The sequence below is a fragment of the Aotus nancymaae genome, unplaced genomic scaffold (assembly GCF_030222135.1).
Source record: "Aotus nancymaae isolate 86718 unplaced genomic scaffold, 86718_ANA_hifiasm-v0.15.2.pri h1tg000076l, whole genome shotgun sequence".
NCBI lineage: Eukaryota > Metazoa > Chordata > Mammalia > Primates > Aotidae > Aotus > Aotus nancymaae.
Genome location: NW_026988491.1, coordinates 6,823,039 through 6,835,299, shown reverse-complemented (window position 1 = coordinate 6,835,299; position 12,261 = coordinate 6,823,039).

The window sequence follows — 12,261 nt, the reverse complement described above, 5'->3', positions numbered from 1 at the left end:
TTTAAGAATTTGAATCTATAAAACAAGCTGACAATAGACAGATTAACAGGAGAAAAGCCTTATAATTTTTTTAATGTGAGCCACATGGCAGAAGCTTAAATAGCACCCCAAGCTACAGGAAAAGGGGCTGCTGATGGGGAGGTGGGGAGGTAGTGACACAAGCCTTGGGAGGGGGTAGGGGGAGGAAGTGTGTGGTGAGCAAAGTTTGTCTTATTACACAGATAAAGTCTCTCAGGTAACAGCCCTTAGAAGAATATAGTCATTGGCCGGGCACAGGGGCTCATGCCTGTAATCCCAGCACTTTGGGAGGCCAAGGCAGGTAGATCACTTGAGGTCAGGAGTTTGAGACCAGCCTGGCCAACATGACAAACCCTGTCACTACTATAAATACAAAAATCAGCCAGGTGTGGTGGCAGGGCACTTATAATCCCATCTACTTGGGAGGCTGAGGCAGGAGAATCACTTGAACCCAGGACGTAAAGGTCGCAGTGAGCCAAGATCATGTCACTGCACTCCAGCCTGGGTCACAGAGCAAGACTTCATCGAAGAACAAGAGGAAGAAGAAGGAGGAGGAGGAGGAGGAAGAAGAAGAATACAGTCATGTATCTCTTTTTTATTTTTTATTTTATCTTTTAAAGACGGGGTTTCACCATGTTGGTCAGGCTGGTCTTGAACTCCCGACCTCAGGTGATCTGCCCGCCTTGGCCTCCAAAGTGCTTGGATTACAGGCGTGAGCCACCACACCTGGCCTTACAGTCATGTATCTCTTGGTGATGAGGTTACATTCTGAGAAACTTGTCATCAGGCAATTGCATTGTTGTGCGATTATCGCAGAGTGTACTTATACACACCTAGATGGCATAGTCTGCTCCACGCCTAGGCTATATGGGAAAGCCTACTGCTCCCAGCCTACACACCTGTACAGCATGTGACTACTGAATGCTGCAAGCAATTGCAACACAAAGGGAAGTATTTGTGTATCTAAACACATGTAAACAGAGATAGGAAAGTAAAAATATGGCACAAAAGATAGGAATTGGCTCTCCTGTATAGGGCACTTACTATGAATGGAGCTTGTGGGGCTGAAAGTTGTTCCAGAAGAGTCAGCGAGTGGTGAGTGAATGTGAAGGCCTAGGACATTATTGTATATTACCATAGGCTTTATAAACACAGCACATTTAAGGTACCCTAAATACATTTTTAAAAAATTTCTGGCTGGGCGTGGTGGCTCACACCTGTAATCCTAGCGCTTTGGGAGGCCAAGGCGGGCAGATCACGAGGTCAAGAGATCATGAGGTCAAGAGATCATGACCATCCTGGCCAACGTGGTGAAACCCCGTCTATACTAAAAATACAAAAATCAACTGGGCGTGGTGGCACACACCGGTAGTCCCAGCTACTCAGGAGGCTGAGGCAGGAGAATCACTTGAACCTGGGAGGCAGAGGTTGCAGTGAGCCGAGATCATGCCACTGCACTCCAGCCTAGCGACAGGGCAAGACTCTGTCTCAAAAAAAAAAAAAAAATTCTTCCTTCAGTATATTAGTCAATAGGAATTTTTCAAGTTCACTATAAACTTATCAAACCATAATTGTATATGCAGTTGACCAAAACATTGTTATTGGACATATAACTATAGTTGAAAGAACAAGCAAAGAAAAATCTATCTAGGTGTGGTGTCTTGAGCAACTTTTAATTATTTTCCTGTTCTGCAATATGAGTTAATCTTCTCTGATTGATGTAGATTCTAGTAAAGGGTGTCCAGGACAATCGCCTTCCTTCTGGAGAAACTTCCCTTAATCAAATAAGAGAACTTCAAAGCAAGCCCCTCCCTTGTGCTTTGGAAGGGAAGGGAAGTGGACAGGAGTGGATCAGAGACACCTTGGTTCTCTTATTTCTGAGGCCCTTCAGTCTCCTTTATTCAAAGCACCTGGCATGCCAAAGCACCCTATTTTAGGGTATCTTTTTCTGAGCCCCAAACACTATCACGTTGGGGCTGTCAACTATGAAAGGAAAATATCTTGGGGCTCCAGAATAACTAAGGAAAATTCAAGCTGGAAAGTGCTTAGGGCAAACCTGCCTCCCAATCTATTCAAAGTTATCCCTCTGCTCACTGAGACAGATACATATGTGATTGCCGCCTTTGGAAAGGCTAATCAGAACCTCCAAAGAATGCCACCCTTTGTGTCTCACCTGCAGGTGACCTAGAAGCTCCCTTCCTGGCTTCCAGTCTTCTTATCATCACTTCAGGTTGTCCCGCCTTTCCAGACTGAACCAATGTACTTTTTACATATATTATTGATGCCTTATGTCTCCCTAAAATGTATAAAACCAAACTATGACTTTGGGAGGCCGAGGTGGGTGGATCATCTGAGGTCAGGAGTTCAAGACCAGCCTGGCCATCATGGAGAAACCCCCATCTTTAAAAAAAAAAAAAAAAAAAAACCTATGCCCCGACCACCTTGGCCACATGTCATCGGGACTTCCTGAGGCAGTGTCACAGGTGTGTCCTCAACCTTGGCAAAATAAACTTTCTAAATTAATTGACACCTGTCTCGTATTTTCTGGGATCGAATTTTGGAAACCATGAATGGATTCTGAGTGGAGATGCCCCGACCCTTGACAAATCTATCAGTGCTTGGTGCCAGCATGAGCTAACTTTATGGCTCAAACCAATAGGACAATTTGTTGAAGTCTGAGAGGATTCCCTCCAGAAAATCCCTGATCTCTTAAAATCTGGTAGAGCTCTGAAGTTTAAGTTTATTTTTGGAGTTTTACTTGCTCCCAACAAGGAAGGCAAGTTTTCCTGCTTCTATGATGATGGAAGACAGGTGATTTTAATGGAGTTTGAACTGGCTTCCAGTGGGTGTTTTTTTTTTCTTCCCTGCTTCTAGGATGGTAGAGGGCAGTCTACAGCCTGAGGCCCATCTCTTTCGGACCCTACACCCAAACTAGGTAAGAAACTGTTTTGGGATTCTGTCTTGCAAATTCTTTTTAAATGACTAAATTTAGCACTTAACAACCAGCTGGTGTTAATTTCTGCTTACACTTAGCTCAGAAATTGTATACATTGTGTGATTCTTGTTAGTTTCGCTTAACTGTTTTGTTGTTTGTTTCTGTCTGGGTCAAATCCGAAGGGGAACCCTAAATTACGGGGAACGAGGCCTCTGAAGTGGGAGGAAAACAGCCAGCTTAAAAAAAAAGACTGAGGCAGGAGAATTGCCTGAACCCAGGAGGCGGAGGTTGCGGTGAGCCGAGATCGCGCCATTGCACTCCAGCCTGGGTAACGAGAGCGAAACTCCGTCTCAAAAAAAAAAAAAAAGAAAAGAAAAGATTTTTAATGTTAATTACTATAGGGGTTTTATCTGCATAACAAGGCCACCTTTTGCTAGCCAGACCAAACTGAAAGACCAACGGCTGAAAGAGCAAATGCTGAAATGGCAACATTTTGTCCTAGCTAAGATATGGTAACAAGATTTTTTACGAAGTTTTTTAAGGAGCTCAATGGTTAAAAGTCTGCTTAATTAAAACTCTAACAGCCAAGATGTTTTCGTGCGTGTTTGTGTTTGAAAGGCCTTCATGTTTTTTTTTTGTTGTTCGTTCTTCTCTCCTAAGACCTTGTCTTTTTTTTGTAGCAAGTTTTTTTTTTTCTTTTACTTCTCAGTTGACTGAATTGTTTTCACCAGATTTTTTGACTAACATCGTTATTGCAACAGAGGCTACTCTTGGGTTAAGGAAGAATGTAGTTTAATTTTATGTTTAATTTGGCTCAAAGAAAAATAAAAGTATCTCCCTCTAACAACACCAGACTTTCTCTCTGTACCTTATAATGTAAATTTGGCTATTTGATTTTCACCTGGGTTGTTTCCTTTACTGTGCAAATTTAAGGCTATTTAGCTGACACCTGCCTAATGTTGTAAAACAGGTTATCAAGAATCTGGAAGTCTAAGATAGGGAAAAAAGGGGAGGGGCTTTATAAATCTATAAATGTACTTTATTGGCATGCCTAATATGTCCTTATATGTATCTATGTGTTGTGTTCACGATGTTTTAGTACTAAAAATACATAAAAGAGCTCTAATTGGCTTAAAGAAAAATAAAAATGCTTAAATCAGAAAAGATTAGTCAAATGCTTTTCAAGTTTATGTAACAAGTGAAATCTTTAATAAATAGCTTTAAAATTATTGGTAAAGTAATATTAGAAATGCCTTAAGAATTTCTGGCATACTTTTTTGTTTGCATTATATTTATCAAGCAATTTTATACTCATCCCTGACAAATGCCATAAGGTGTCAACATTTGGCACAGGGATTACAAAACTACAAACCCAGCCCAAAACAGAATTATCTTTGCTTGTATAATTTTTAATAAATTGATATGGGTTTCATGAAAATAGCTGCACCTCGAATTTAGTAAGATTACCATAACTTCTAATCCTATGGCCTTAGGCAGTTAGTCCACAGACAATAAGGAGGTTTGTTTTGGAAAAGGACTGTTGTTGACATTGTTTCAAAGCTAAACTATAAACTAGGTTCCTCCCAAAATTCCTTTGGCCTTTGCCCAGGGATGAACAAGGAGGGCTTGGAGGTTGAGAGCAAGGTGGAGTCAGTTAGGTTAAATCATTTTTCACTGTCTCAGTTGTAATTTTGCAGTAGCGGTTTCATAACTTTAAATCATGACTATCAGAGTTTTCATAATAATCTAGATAAACAATTAAAATGAAATAATTATGTAATGGGATAAATACAGACAAACTGGTCATAATTTAGAATATAAAGTCACATTAAATTAAATAATAGAGAATTCATTGTTTGGGTAGTTTTTAATAAATGCATCTTGTAGGAAAACAGTCTTGCTTAAAAAAAAGTTTGCCCTTTTTTTAAAAAAAGAAAAAGGTGGCCGGGCGCGGTGGCTCAAGCCTGTAATCCCAGCACTTTGGGAGGCCGAGGCAGGTGGATCACGAGGTCAAGAGATCGAGACCATCCTGGTCAACATGGTGAAACCCCGTCTCTACTAATACAAAAAAAATTAGCTGGGCATGGTGGCGCGTGCCTGTAATCCCAGCTACTCAGGAGGCTGAGGCAGGAGAATTGCCTGAACCCAGGAGGCGGAGGTTGCAGTGAGCCGAGATAGCGCCATTGCACTCCAGCCTGGGTAACAAGAGCGAAACTCCGTCTCAAAAAAAAAAAAGAAAAGAAAAAGGTGAATGAGATTTGCCTAATTAAAAGCTTATTTTATAAGTTATGTATAAAACAAGGTAAAAGGAACCAGAAAAATAAAAAAAAAAAAAGACGTAAGTAAAGTTTTAAGGCATTAAGTTTGTGTCTGGATGTCTTGCCCCTAAACTTAAGCAATTTCTCAGGACATTCCCCTATTTATTGTCTGTCTGCCTTGGATTGATTTTCAGAATCTTGAAATAGCCTGTTTTTGACAATTTTGTCCAACTTTCTTACTGTCATTTTCTTTTGAGGAAACAATTCATTGATCTGTTCTTGCCATCATAGCCAGAAGTCTCTTCCCTGAATCCTTGCATGGCATTTTATAATTACTTACTACATGTCTCCTCTTCATTGCCCATTTCTATTTTCCTTTATTGCTACTATTTCCATTTGTTTCAGCTCTCCGATTGTATATTTCTAATGACAATGATTAAGTGCAAGCTCTGTTCCTTAATGTAAGGTATATATAGTTAAGACTTTTGTTCCTCCATTTATACCTGAAACTGTTCACCATGTAATCTTGCATGTCAACCAATTTGAGTTCCTAAAGAGATATTGAATTAATAATAGAAATCTATATGTATAGATTGTAAATTTATTGCTGCCAAAAACAGCTGAGGAAGAACTTTGAGTTGTGCATGTGAACAGAGATAGCACAAGTTCTATAATTTCAGGAAGTTAGTAACAATAAAATGAGAAATTTTTAGGATGTTCTGGTTGAAAGATGCTTCTTTTTTTAAAAAAAGATACATTTTATTTTATTTATTTTATTTTTGAGACAGGCTGGAGTGCAGTGGCGTGATCTCAGCTCACTGCAACCTCCGCCTCCTGAGTTCAAGCGATTCTCCTGCCTCAGCCTCCCAAGCAGCTGGGATTATAGGCATCTGCCACCATGCCTGGCTAACTTTTGTATTTTTAGTAGAGACGGGGTTTCACCATGTTGGCCAGGCTGGTCTCGAACGCCTGACCTCAAGTGATCCACTCACCTCAGCCTCCCAAAGTGCTGGGATTACAGGCGTGAGTCACTGTGCCTGGCCCAAAAGTGTATACTTTAAATGTGAGGGTGAATTTACTGCTCTTAAGCCATTTATTTACATTTGGAGAGAGTGTATGTGTGTATGTGTTGTATATAGAGAGAGTTTGAACAGTTGAGCAGTACATCATAAAACCTAGATTTGACAATATTTAGATTATTTGATTAAACTTTTTTTTTTTTTTTTGAGATGGAGTTTCGCTCTTAGTACCCAGGCTGGAGTGCAATGGCGCGATCTCGGCTCACCGCAACCTCCGCCTCCTGGGTTCAGGCAATTCTTCTGCCTCAGCCTCCTGAGTAGCTGAGACTACAGGCACGCGCCACCGTACCCAGCTAATTTTTTGTATTTTTAGTAAAGACGAGGTTTCACCGTGTTGACCAGGATGGTCTTGATCTCTTGACCTCGTGATCCACCCGCCTCGGCCTCCCAAAGTGCTGAGATTACAGGCGTGAGCCACCGCGCCCGGCTTGATTAAACTTTTACTGTCTTCTTATATGTCTCTTAAAATGGTCTATCTAGTTTTATTACTCATCAGTTAAAAACAATGGTCTAGTAATTCATGTGGCCCATTAAATCCAAAAGTTAGATAGGAAGTGGTGTTATTTACAGATTTATTATTGATACCTTAAATTTATATCTCACTTTTCAGTTTAAAAATTGCTTTCACAAGCAATATTTTATTGTGGTTTATAAAATATCCCTTTGGGGTATATTAGGGCTTTTACAGTTAAGGAATTCTAAGTCCTTGATATTCACACTACCACTCTGACTCCTCATATTCAACTTAGTGAAAGAAGATTGTGTGCTGTGTGGATTCACTTGTCCTCTTCACAAGCACTTAGCATCTTTTTCCACTCAGCCCAAGTCTCATCTCTGCTCAGAGGTCTTCCTGGACTTTTCTAGGCAAAGCCAAATTTGTGTGTCCTTCATTTAGGCTCAAGTAGAACCCTAAGCTGACCACTGTTTATATAACATATAAATTGTGATTTTTTAAAATCACTTTTGTCTTCCTAAGTTGTAAGTTTTTAAAGAAAAAGGCAGTTTTTGTTCATTTTTGCATTCCCTGACTTATCACAATGCCTGACACTTAATAGATACTCAGTAAATGCTTCTTCTTGGGGAAAAAAAATAAAACTAGGTACAAGTGTACTATGGCAGTTCTGAGGAGAAAGAAGGTGAGGCTTCTTTGAGAATACAGCATTGATCTGGGCCTTGTATTAATGGTAATTAGAATTCAAGTAAGCATAGATGGTAGTGCGAAGAGTTAAGTATGTCAGTTCTCAATACAAAGTTGAAGTGATGAGAAAGATGAGAAAGATCAAAATGTCTCTGGATAAAGCATAGATTTCTACTTGACCGAAGCTTTAGGTGTTTGGCTTAGACTAGTGGGAAATAAAGTGAAAAAAGGGTCAGTTGAGTACAAATTGGGAAGAGTATTTGAATACCAGGCTAAGAAATGTGGACTTTATTGAAGATTTTGCATGAGTAAATGAAGTGAGCAGAGTTGTGCTCAGAGAAGATTGATCTGTCACAGCAAATGCAGGATAAATAGAGGAGCAGACAGATGGTTAGGAAACAGTCTTAAGTGGTTATGTAGTGAGGGGGATGAATTCAGGGGACATTATGAAGGTAGAGCATAGAGGATTTGACAGCTGATTGGATGAGTAAAACAAGAGGTAGAACAAAGACTGCGCCATCCTTACTGTAATAATTGTCTTGAATAAACCATTTTACCTCCCAAGTTCAGTTTCCTCATCTTTCAAATGAAGTTTATAATCGACCTGACTATACAGGATTGTGGTGAGAATAAATTAAGAAATTCTTTGAAAATTACTTGTTTAAATAGTTCCTTAATTACCTTTTTTTTCAGGGGGAAGGGGATCTTTGAGGTAGGGTCTCACTCTGTCACCCATGCTGGAGTGCAGTGGCGTGGTCTCGGCTCACTACAGCCTCTGCCTCCCAGGCTCAGGCAATCCTCCTGCCTCAGCTCCCCTGAGTGGCTGGAACCACAGGTGTGCACCACCACACTTGGCAAATTTTGTTTTATTGTTTGTAGAAACGGGTCTCCCTATGTTGCTGAGGCTGGTCTTGAACTCCTGGCCTTAAGCAGTCCTCTCACCTCACCGTCCCAGAGTGCTGGGATTACAGACATGAGCCACCACATCCTGCCAAAGTAATTATTTTTAACCATCATAAGTCTTTTAAAATCAGTTGTCCCTATTTGTACTATTTGTGCTTTTTGTTACTGTGAGCGACAGCTTCATTTCAGATTTCGTTTATGTTGGATAGTCTTACCTTGTTGGAGAGAACAAAAAGAACTTACACAAAAATGAGAACTGAACATTAAAATCTGAAATTTTTATTTTTAAAACATGTTTTAGAAATCTATTTTAACCTTGAGTTAGAAGCTTCTGCTCTTAAGCTGAGAGCTAATTTTGATAGTCAGTTGGTCCCCTACTGTGCATTAGTAAAAGAGGTAGCAGTTAGCAGTCTACCACCTGGGCCTACCTGCAGAGAAAAAAAGGATCTCAGTTCCTGTATCTTTAGGTTACTTTTCTAAATGGCAGCAGGTATCAATAGCCAAAGAATTTGAAGTAGACAAGCTTTAGTGAACACTCTTCAGATGTGAGGTTTACATTTGTGTACATATTCTAACTACCTTTTGGATTATATTTTTCTTGAGGGCAGGAAATAATATTTTCTCTGTTGTTATCACCTCTACTGGTATATTATGGATACAGACACTTATTAGTGCTTTCTAATGGTGGGGGAGGCTTATAGTTGTTCTAAAGGTGTTAGGCATGACACTATTAAAAACACTGAGTTAATACATCAGTTTAGGTAACAGAATTTATTTCTCCAGTGTTCTTCCTTATGATGTAAATACTTTCTTCTTAGTTTGATACAATTAGAATCATTTACTTAGGAGACAAAGCATGTTATTGAGTCTTTCAGTTAAATATAAGGTTTTCCTAACTGGATAATTAGGAAAATAAAATACATTTATTTCCCCTTACATACTCTTTAAAACATAATTTAGAGCTACCCTATTTTAAATCAAAGTATCAGTCCTTAAATAATTTTTTAAAATACATATATAGGGGCAATAACTACTTAGTAATAACAACAAAACTAATATATTTGAGTGCTTACTCTGTACCAGATATTGTTTGAAGCACTTTTTATGTGTTAATTCTATTGAATTATCACAGCCACCATGTAAAATAGATATCATTATTACTCTTCTTTTACAGATGAAGAAATTGTGGCTTATAGAGATTCAAGATTACTTGTCCAAGATCACACAACTAATAAATGTCATTGTGAGGATTTCAATACAGGTTATCTGGCTCCAACAGCCTGAATTTTTTCCCATAAATTATATTGAACAACTTTTATATATATTTGTCATGTGCACATGACTGTGCTAGGCACTAGGTGTTCTTAAAAAGGTAAAATAAAGCCCCTGCCCTCATTGAACCTATAGAAGTTCAAGTAGAAAAGCAAAGTAAAGGCCAGGCACAGTGCCTGTAATCCCAGCACTTTGGGAGGCTGAGGCAGGAGGTCAGGAGTTCAAGACCAGCCTGACCAACATGGAGAAACCCCACCTCTACTAAAGATACAGAATTAGCCGGGCATGGTGGCAGATGCCTGTAATATACTAAGCTATTTAGGAGGCTGAAGCAGGAGAATCACTTGAACCCAGAAGGAGGAAGTTACGGTAAGCCGAGATTATGCCATTGCACTCCAGCTTGGGTGACAAGAGCGAAACTCTGTCTCAAAAAAAAAAAAGAAAGAAAAACAAAGTACAGGTAAGTGCTAGAGGGAGAGAGAGTAATGAAGCGAGTTCATTAAGAGATGCTTTTAGAAGGTAGGTACTATTTCCCCTAAACAGTGAACTCATGGCCTGCAGTGAAGTAGAGGACATTACAGACAGGAGCAGTACTCTACAGCAGTAGTTTTCCTGTATGGTCCACAGATCACTGGCAGTTTCTTAAACTATTCAGAGTCTGGGTGGAGGAGAGGGCTATGAAATCAATGCAAGGCATTATTTTCATAGTAATATCAATACATTCTCACTGTTTTCACTACATTGGCTTTGACAGTCATTACAAAAGCAATGGTGGGCAACATTGCTAGCACCTTAGCTTGAATCAAGGCCATGGCACCAAACTGTACTGCTGGCAGTCATTATATTCTTCACTGTCACAAACTCACAGGAAAAAAAAAATCATGTTCACTTAAGAATGTCCTTGATGAAGCAGTAAAAAGTATTAATTTTATTAATTTCCCACCATTGAGTACATTATCTTTTTCATATTCTACATGGCAAAGTGAAAAGTATTCATAAAGCACTATGGTACATATCAAAATATTTTCATTGTCTCAAGGAAAAGTACTGTGTGATTGAGTTGCAAGTTGAACTAGCTGCTTTTTTTCATTGAGCACCATTTTTTTTCTTGTAAGAACAACTAACGGACAAACAATTATATTCAGATTTGGGTATCTGGCAAACATTTTTTTGAAAATGAAGTGGGCCTGTCACTTCAGGGAAAAAACTGACACTATTTGTTTCCATTGGTAAAATGTAAGCTCACCTGGCAAAAATTAGAATTTTGAAAAATTTATATCCTCCACTGTGAGCTTGACAATTTCTCAATACTTAAAGATTTTCTGATGAGATCAGTGATGATAGTAACAAATGTGGTCTTGTATAATGACATGTGCTGACATTTGAAAGCGCTCCATAACTCAGTAAGCCAATATTTTACAAATGTGACTGATGTTTAAATGTTACAAAATCATAAGTAAAAGATCCATGCAAAGTACATGATTGTCCAGTGGATTTTAGTGTTATAACATGAAAAGTTTGCTGATAAGGTTTCAGATTCAACATTGCAGTTAACCTTTTAAGAAAGTACCACTTGCCAAGTGTTGTTGTATTATCAAAGACGCCACAGTTATCTGAGAAGGCTATTGAAATACTTTTCCCTTTTCCAGTTATCTGTGAGGCCAGATTTTTCTTTGTATACTTAAGTTAAAATAACATATTATAACAGAGTAAATGCATGCATTAAAGGGAGTACCAGTCTTCTAAGTAAATTTATTACATTTTGGAAAATACAGTTAATTTTCTTTCAAATATGTTATTTATATTAGCATGTAATTGGCTTATTTAAAATTAATTTTTAAATAATTTAAAATTATCTCAGCTTTAATTTCTAATGCTTTAAATAACAACGGATATTACCCAAAGAAACAAAAAGCTCTCTGAATCCTCAGTTGTGTTTAAGAGTTGAAAGGGTTTCCCACATGGAGGTAGGGATGTAAATAGAAAGTTGTTTTCTTTGTAGGCCAAGCACAGTGGATCATACCTGTAATCCCAGCACTTAGGGAGGCTGAGGTGGGAGGATCACTTGAGCTCAGGAGTTAGAGACTAGCCTGGGTAACATGGCAAGGCCCCAAATAAAAAAATAAAAATTAAGAAGTTTTTTTTTTAATTGAAAAGTAAGATTGTATATATTTATGCTGTTGTATAGCATGATGTTTTGCATACAGTATCTTTGGTTGGAACAGAAGGCTCTTCTGAAGCAATAACACTCAATAATGAGAGGCTGATAAAGCAAAATTGTAAAAGAATTTGAATTCAAGGCCAAAGAAGTTGGAATTTTATACTCTAAGTAGCTCAGGATCCTTTGAGATACTTGTTGGTGAGTCGCAAGTAGAGATTTGAGGAAATAGCCTAGTGGCCCAGCTGTAGATTTTATAACCCTCCTTATTGGCAAGCCCCTGTTGCCTATTGTGCTCAGAGACTCTTTGTGCTCTTCTACACACCCTTTCTCTGGAGTTTAAGCCAATTTTTCTTTCACTTCTCTACTATCAATTGGAATTGCCCATTGACTCCTTTATCTGATAATACCTGAAGGTGCCTTGCAGATTAGTGACCCACTAAAACATAGCCAAGAAGTTATAGCCCTTAACAGTGGGATCATTTGCCCAAATGAGTATT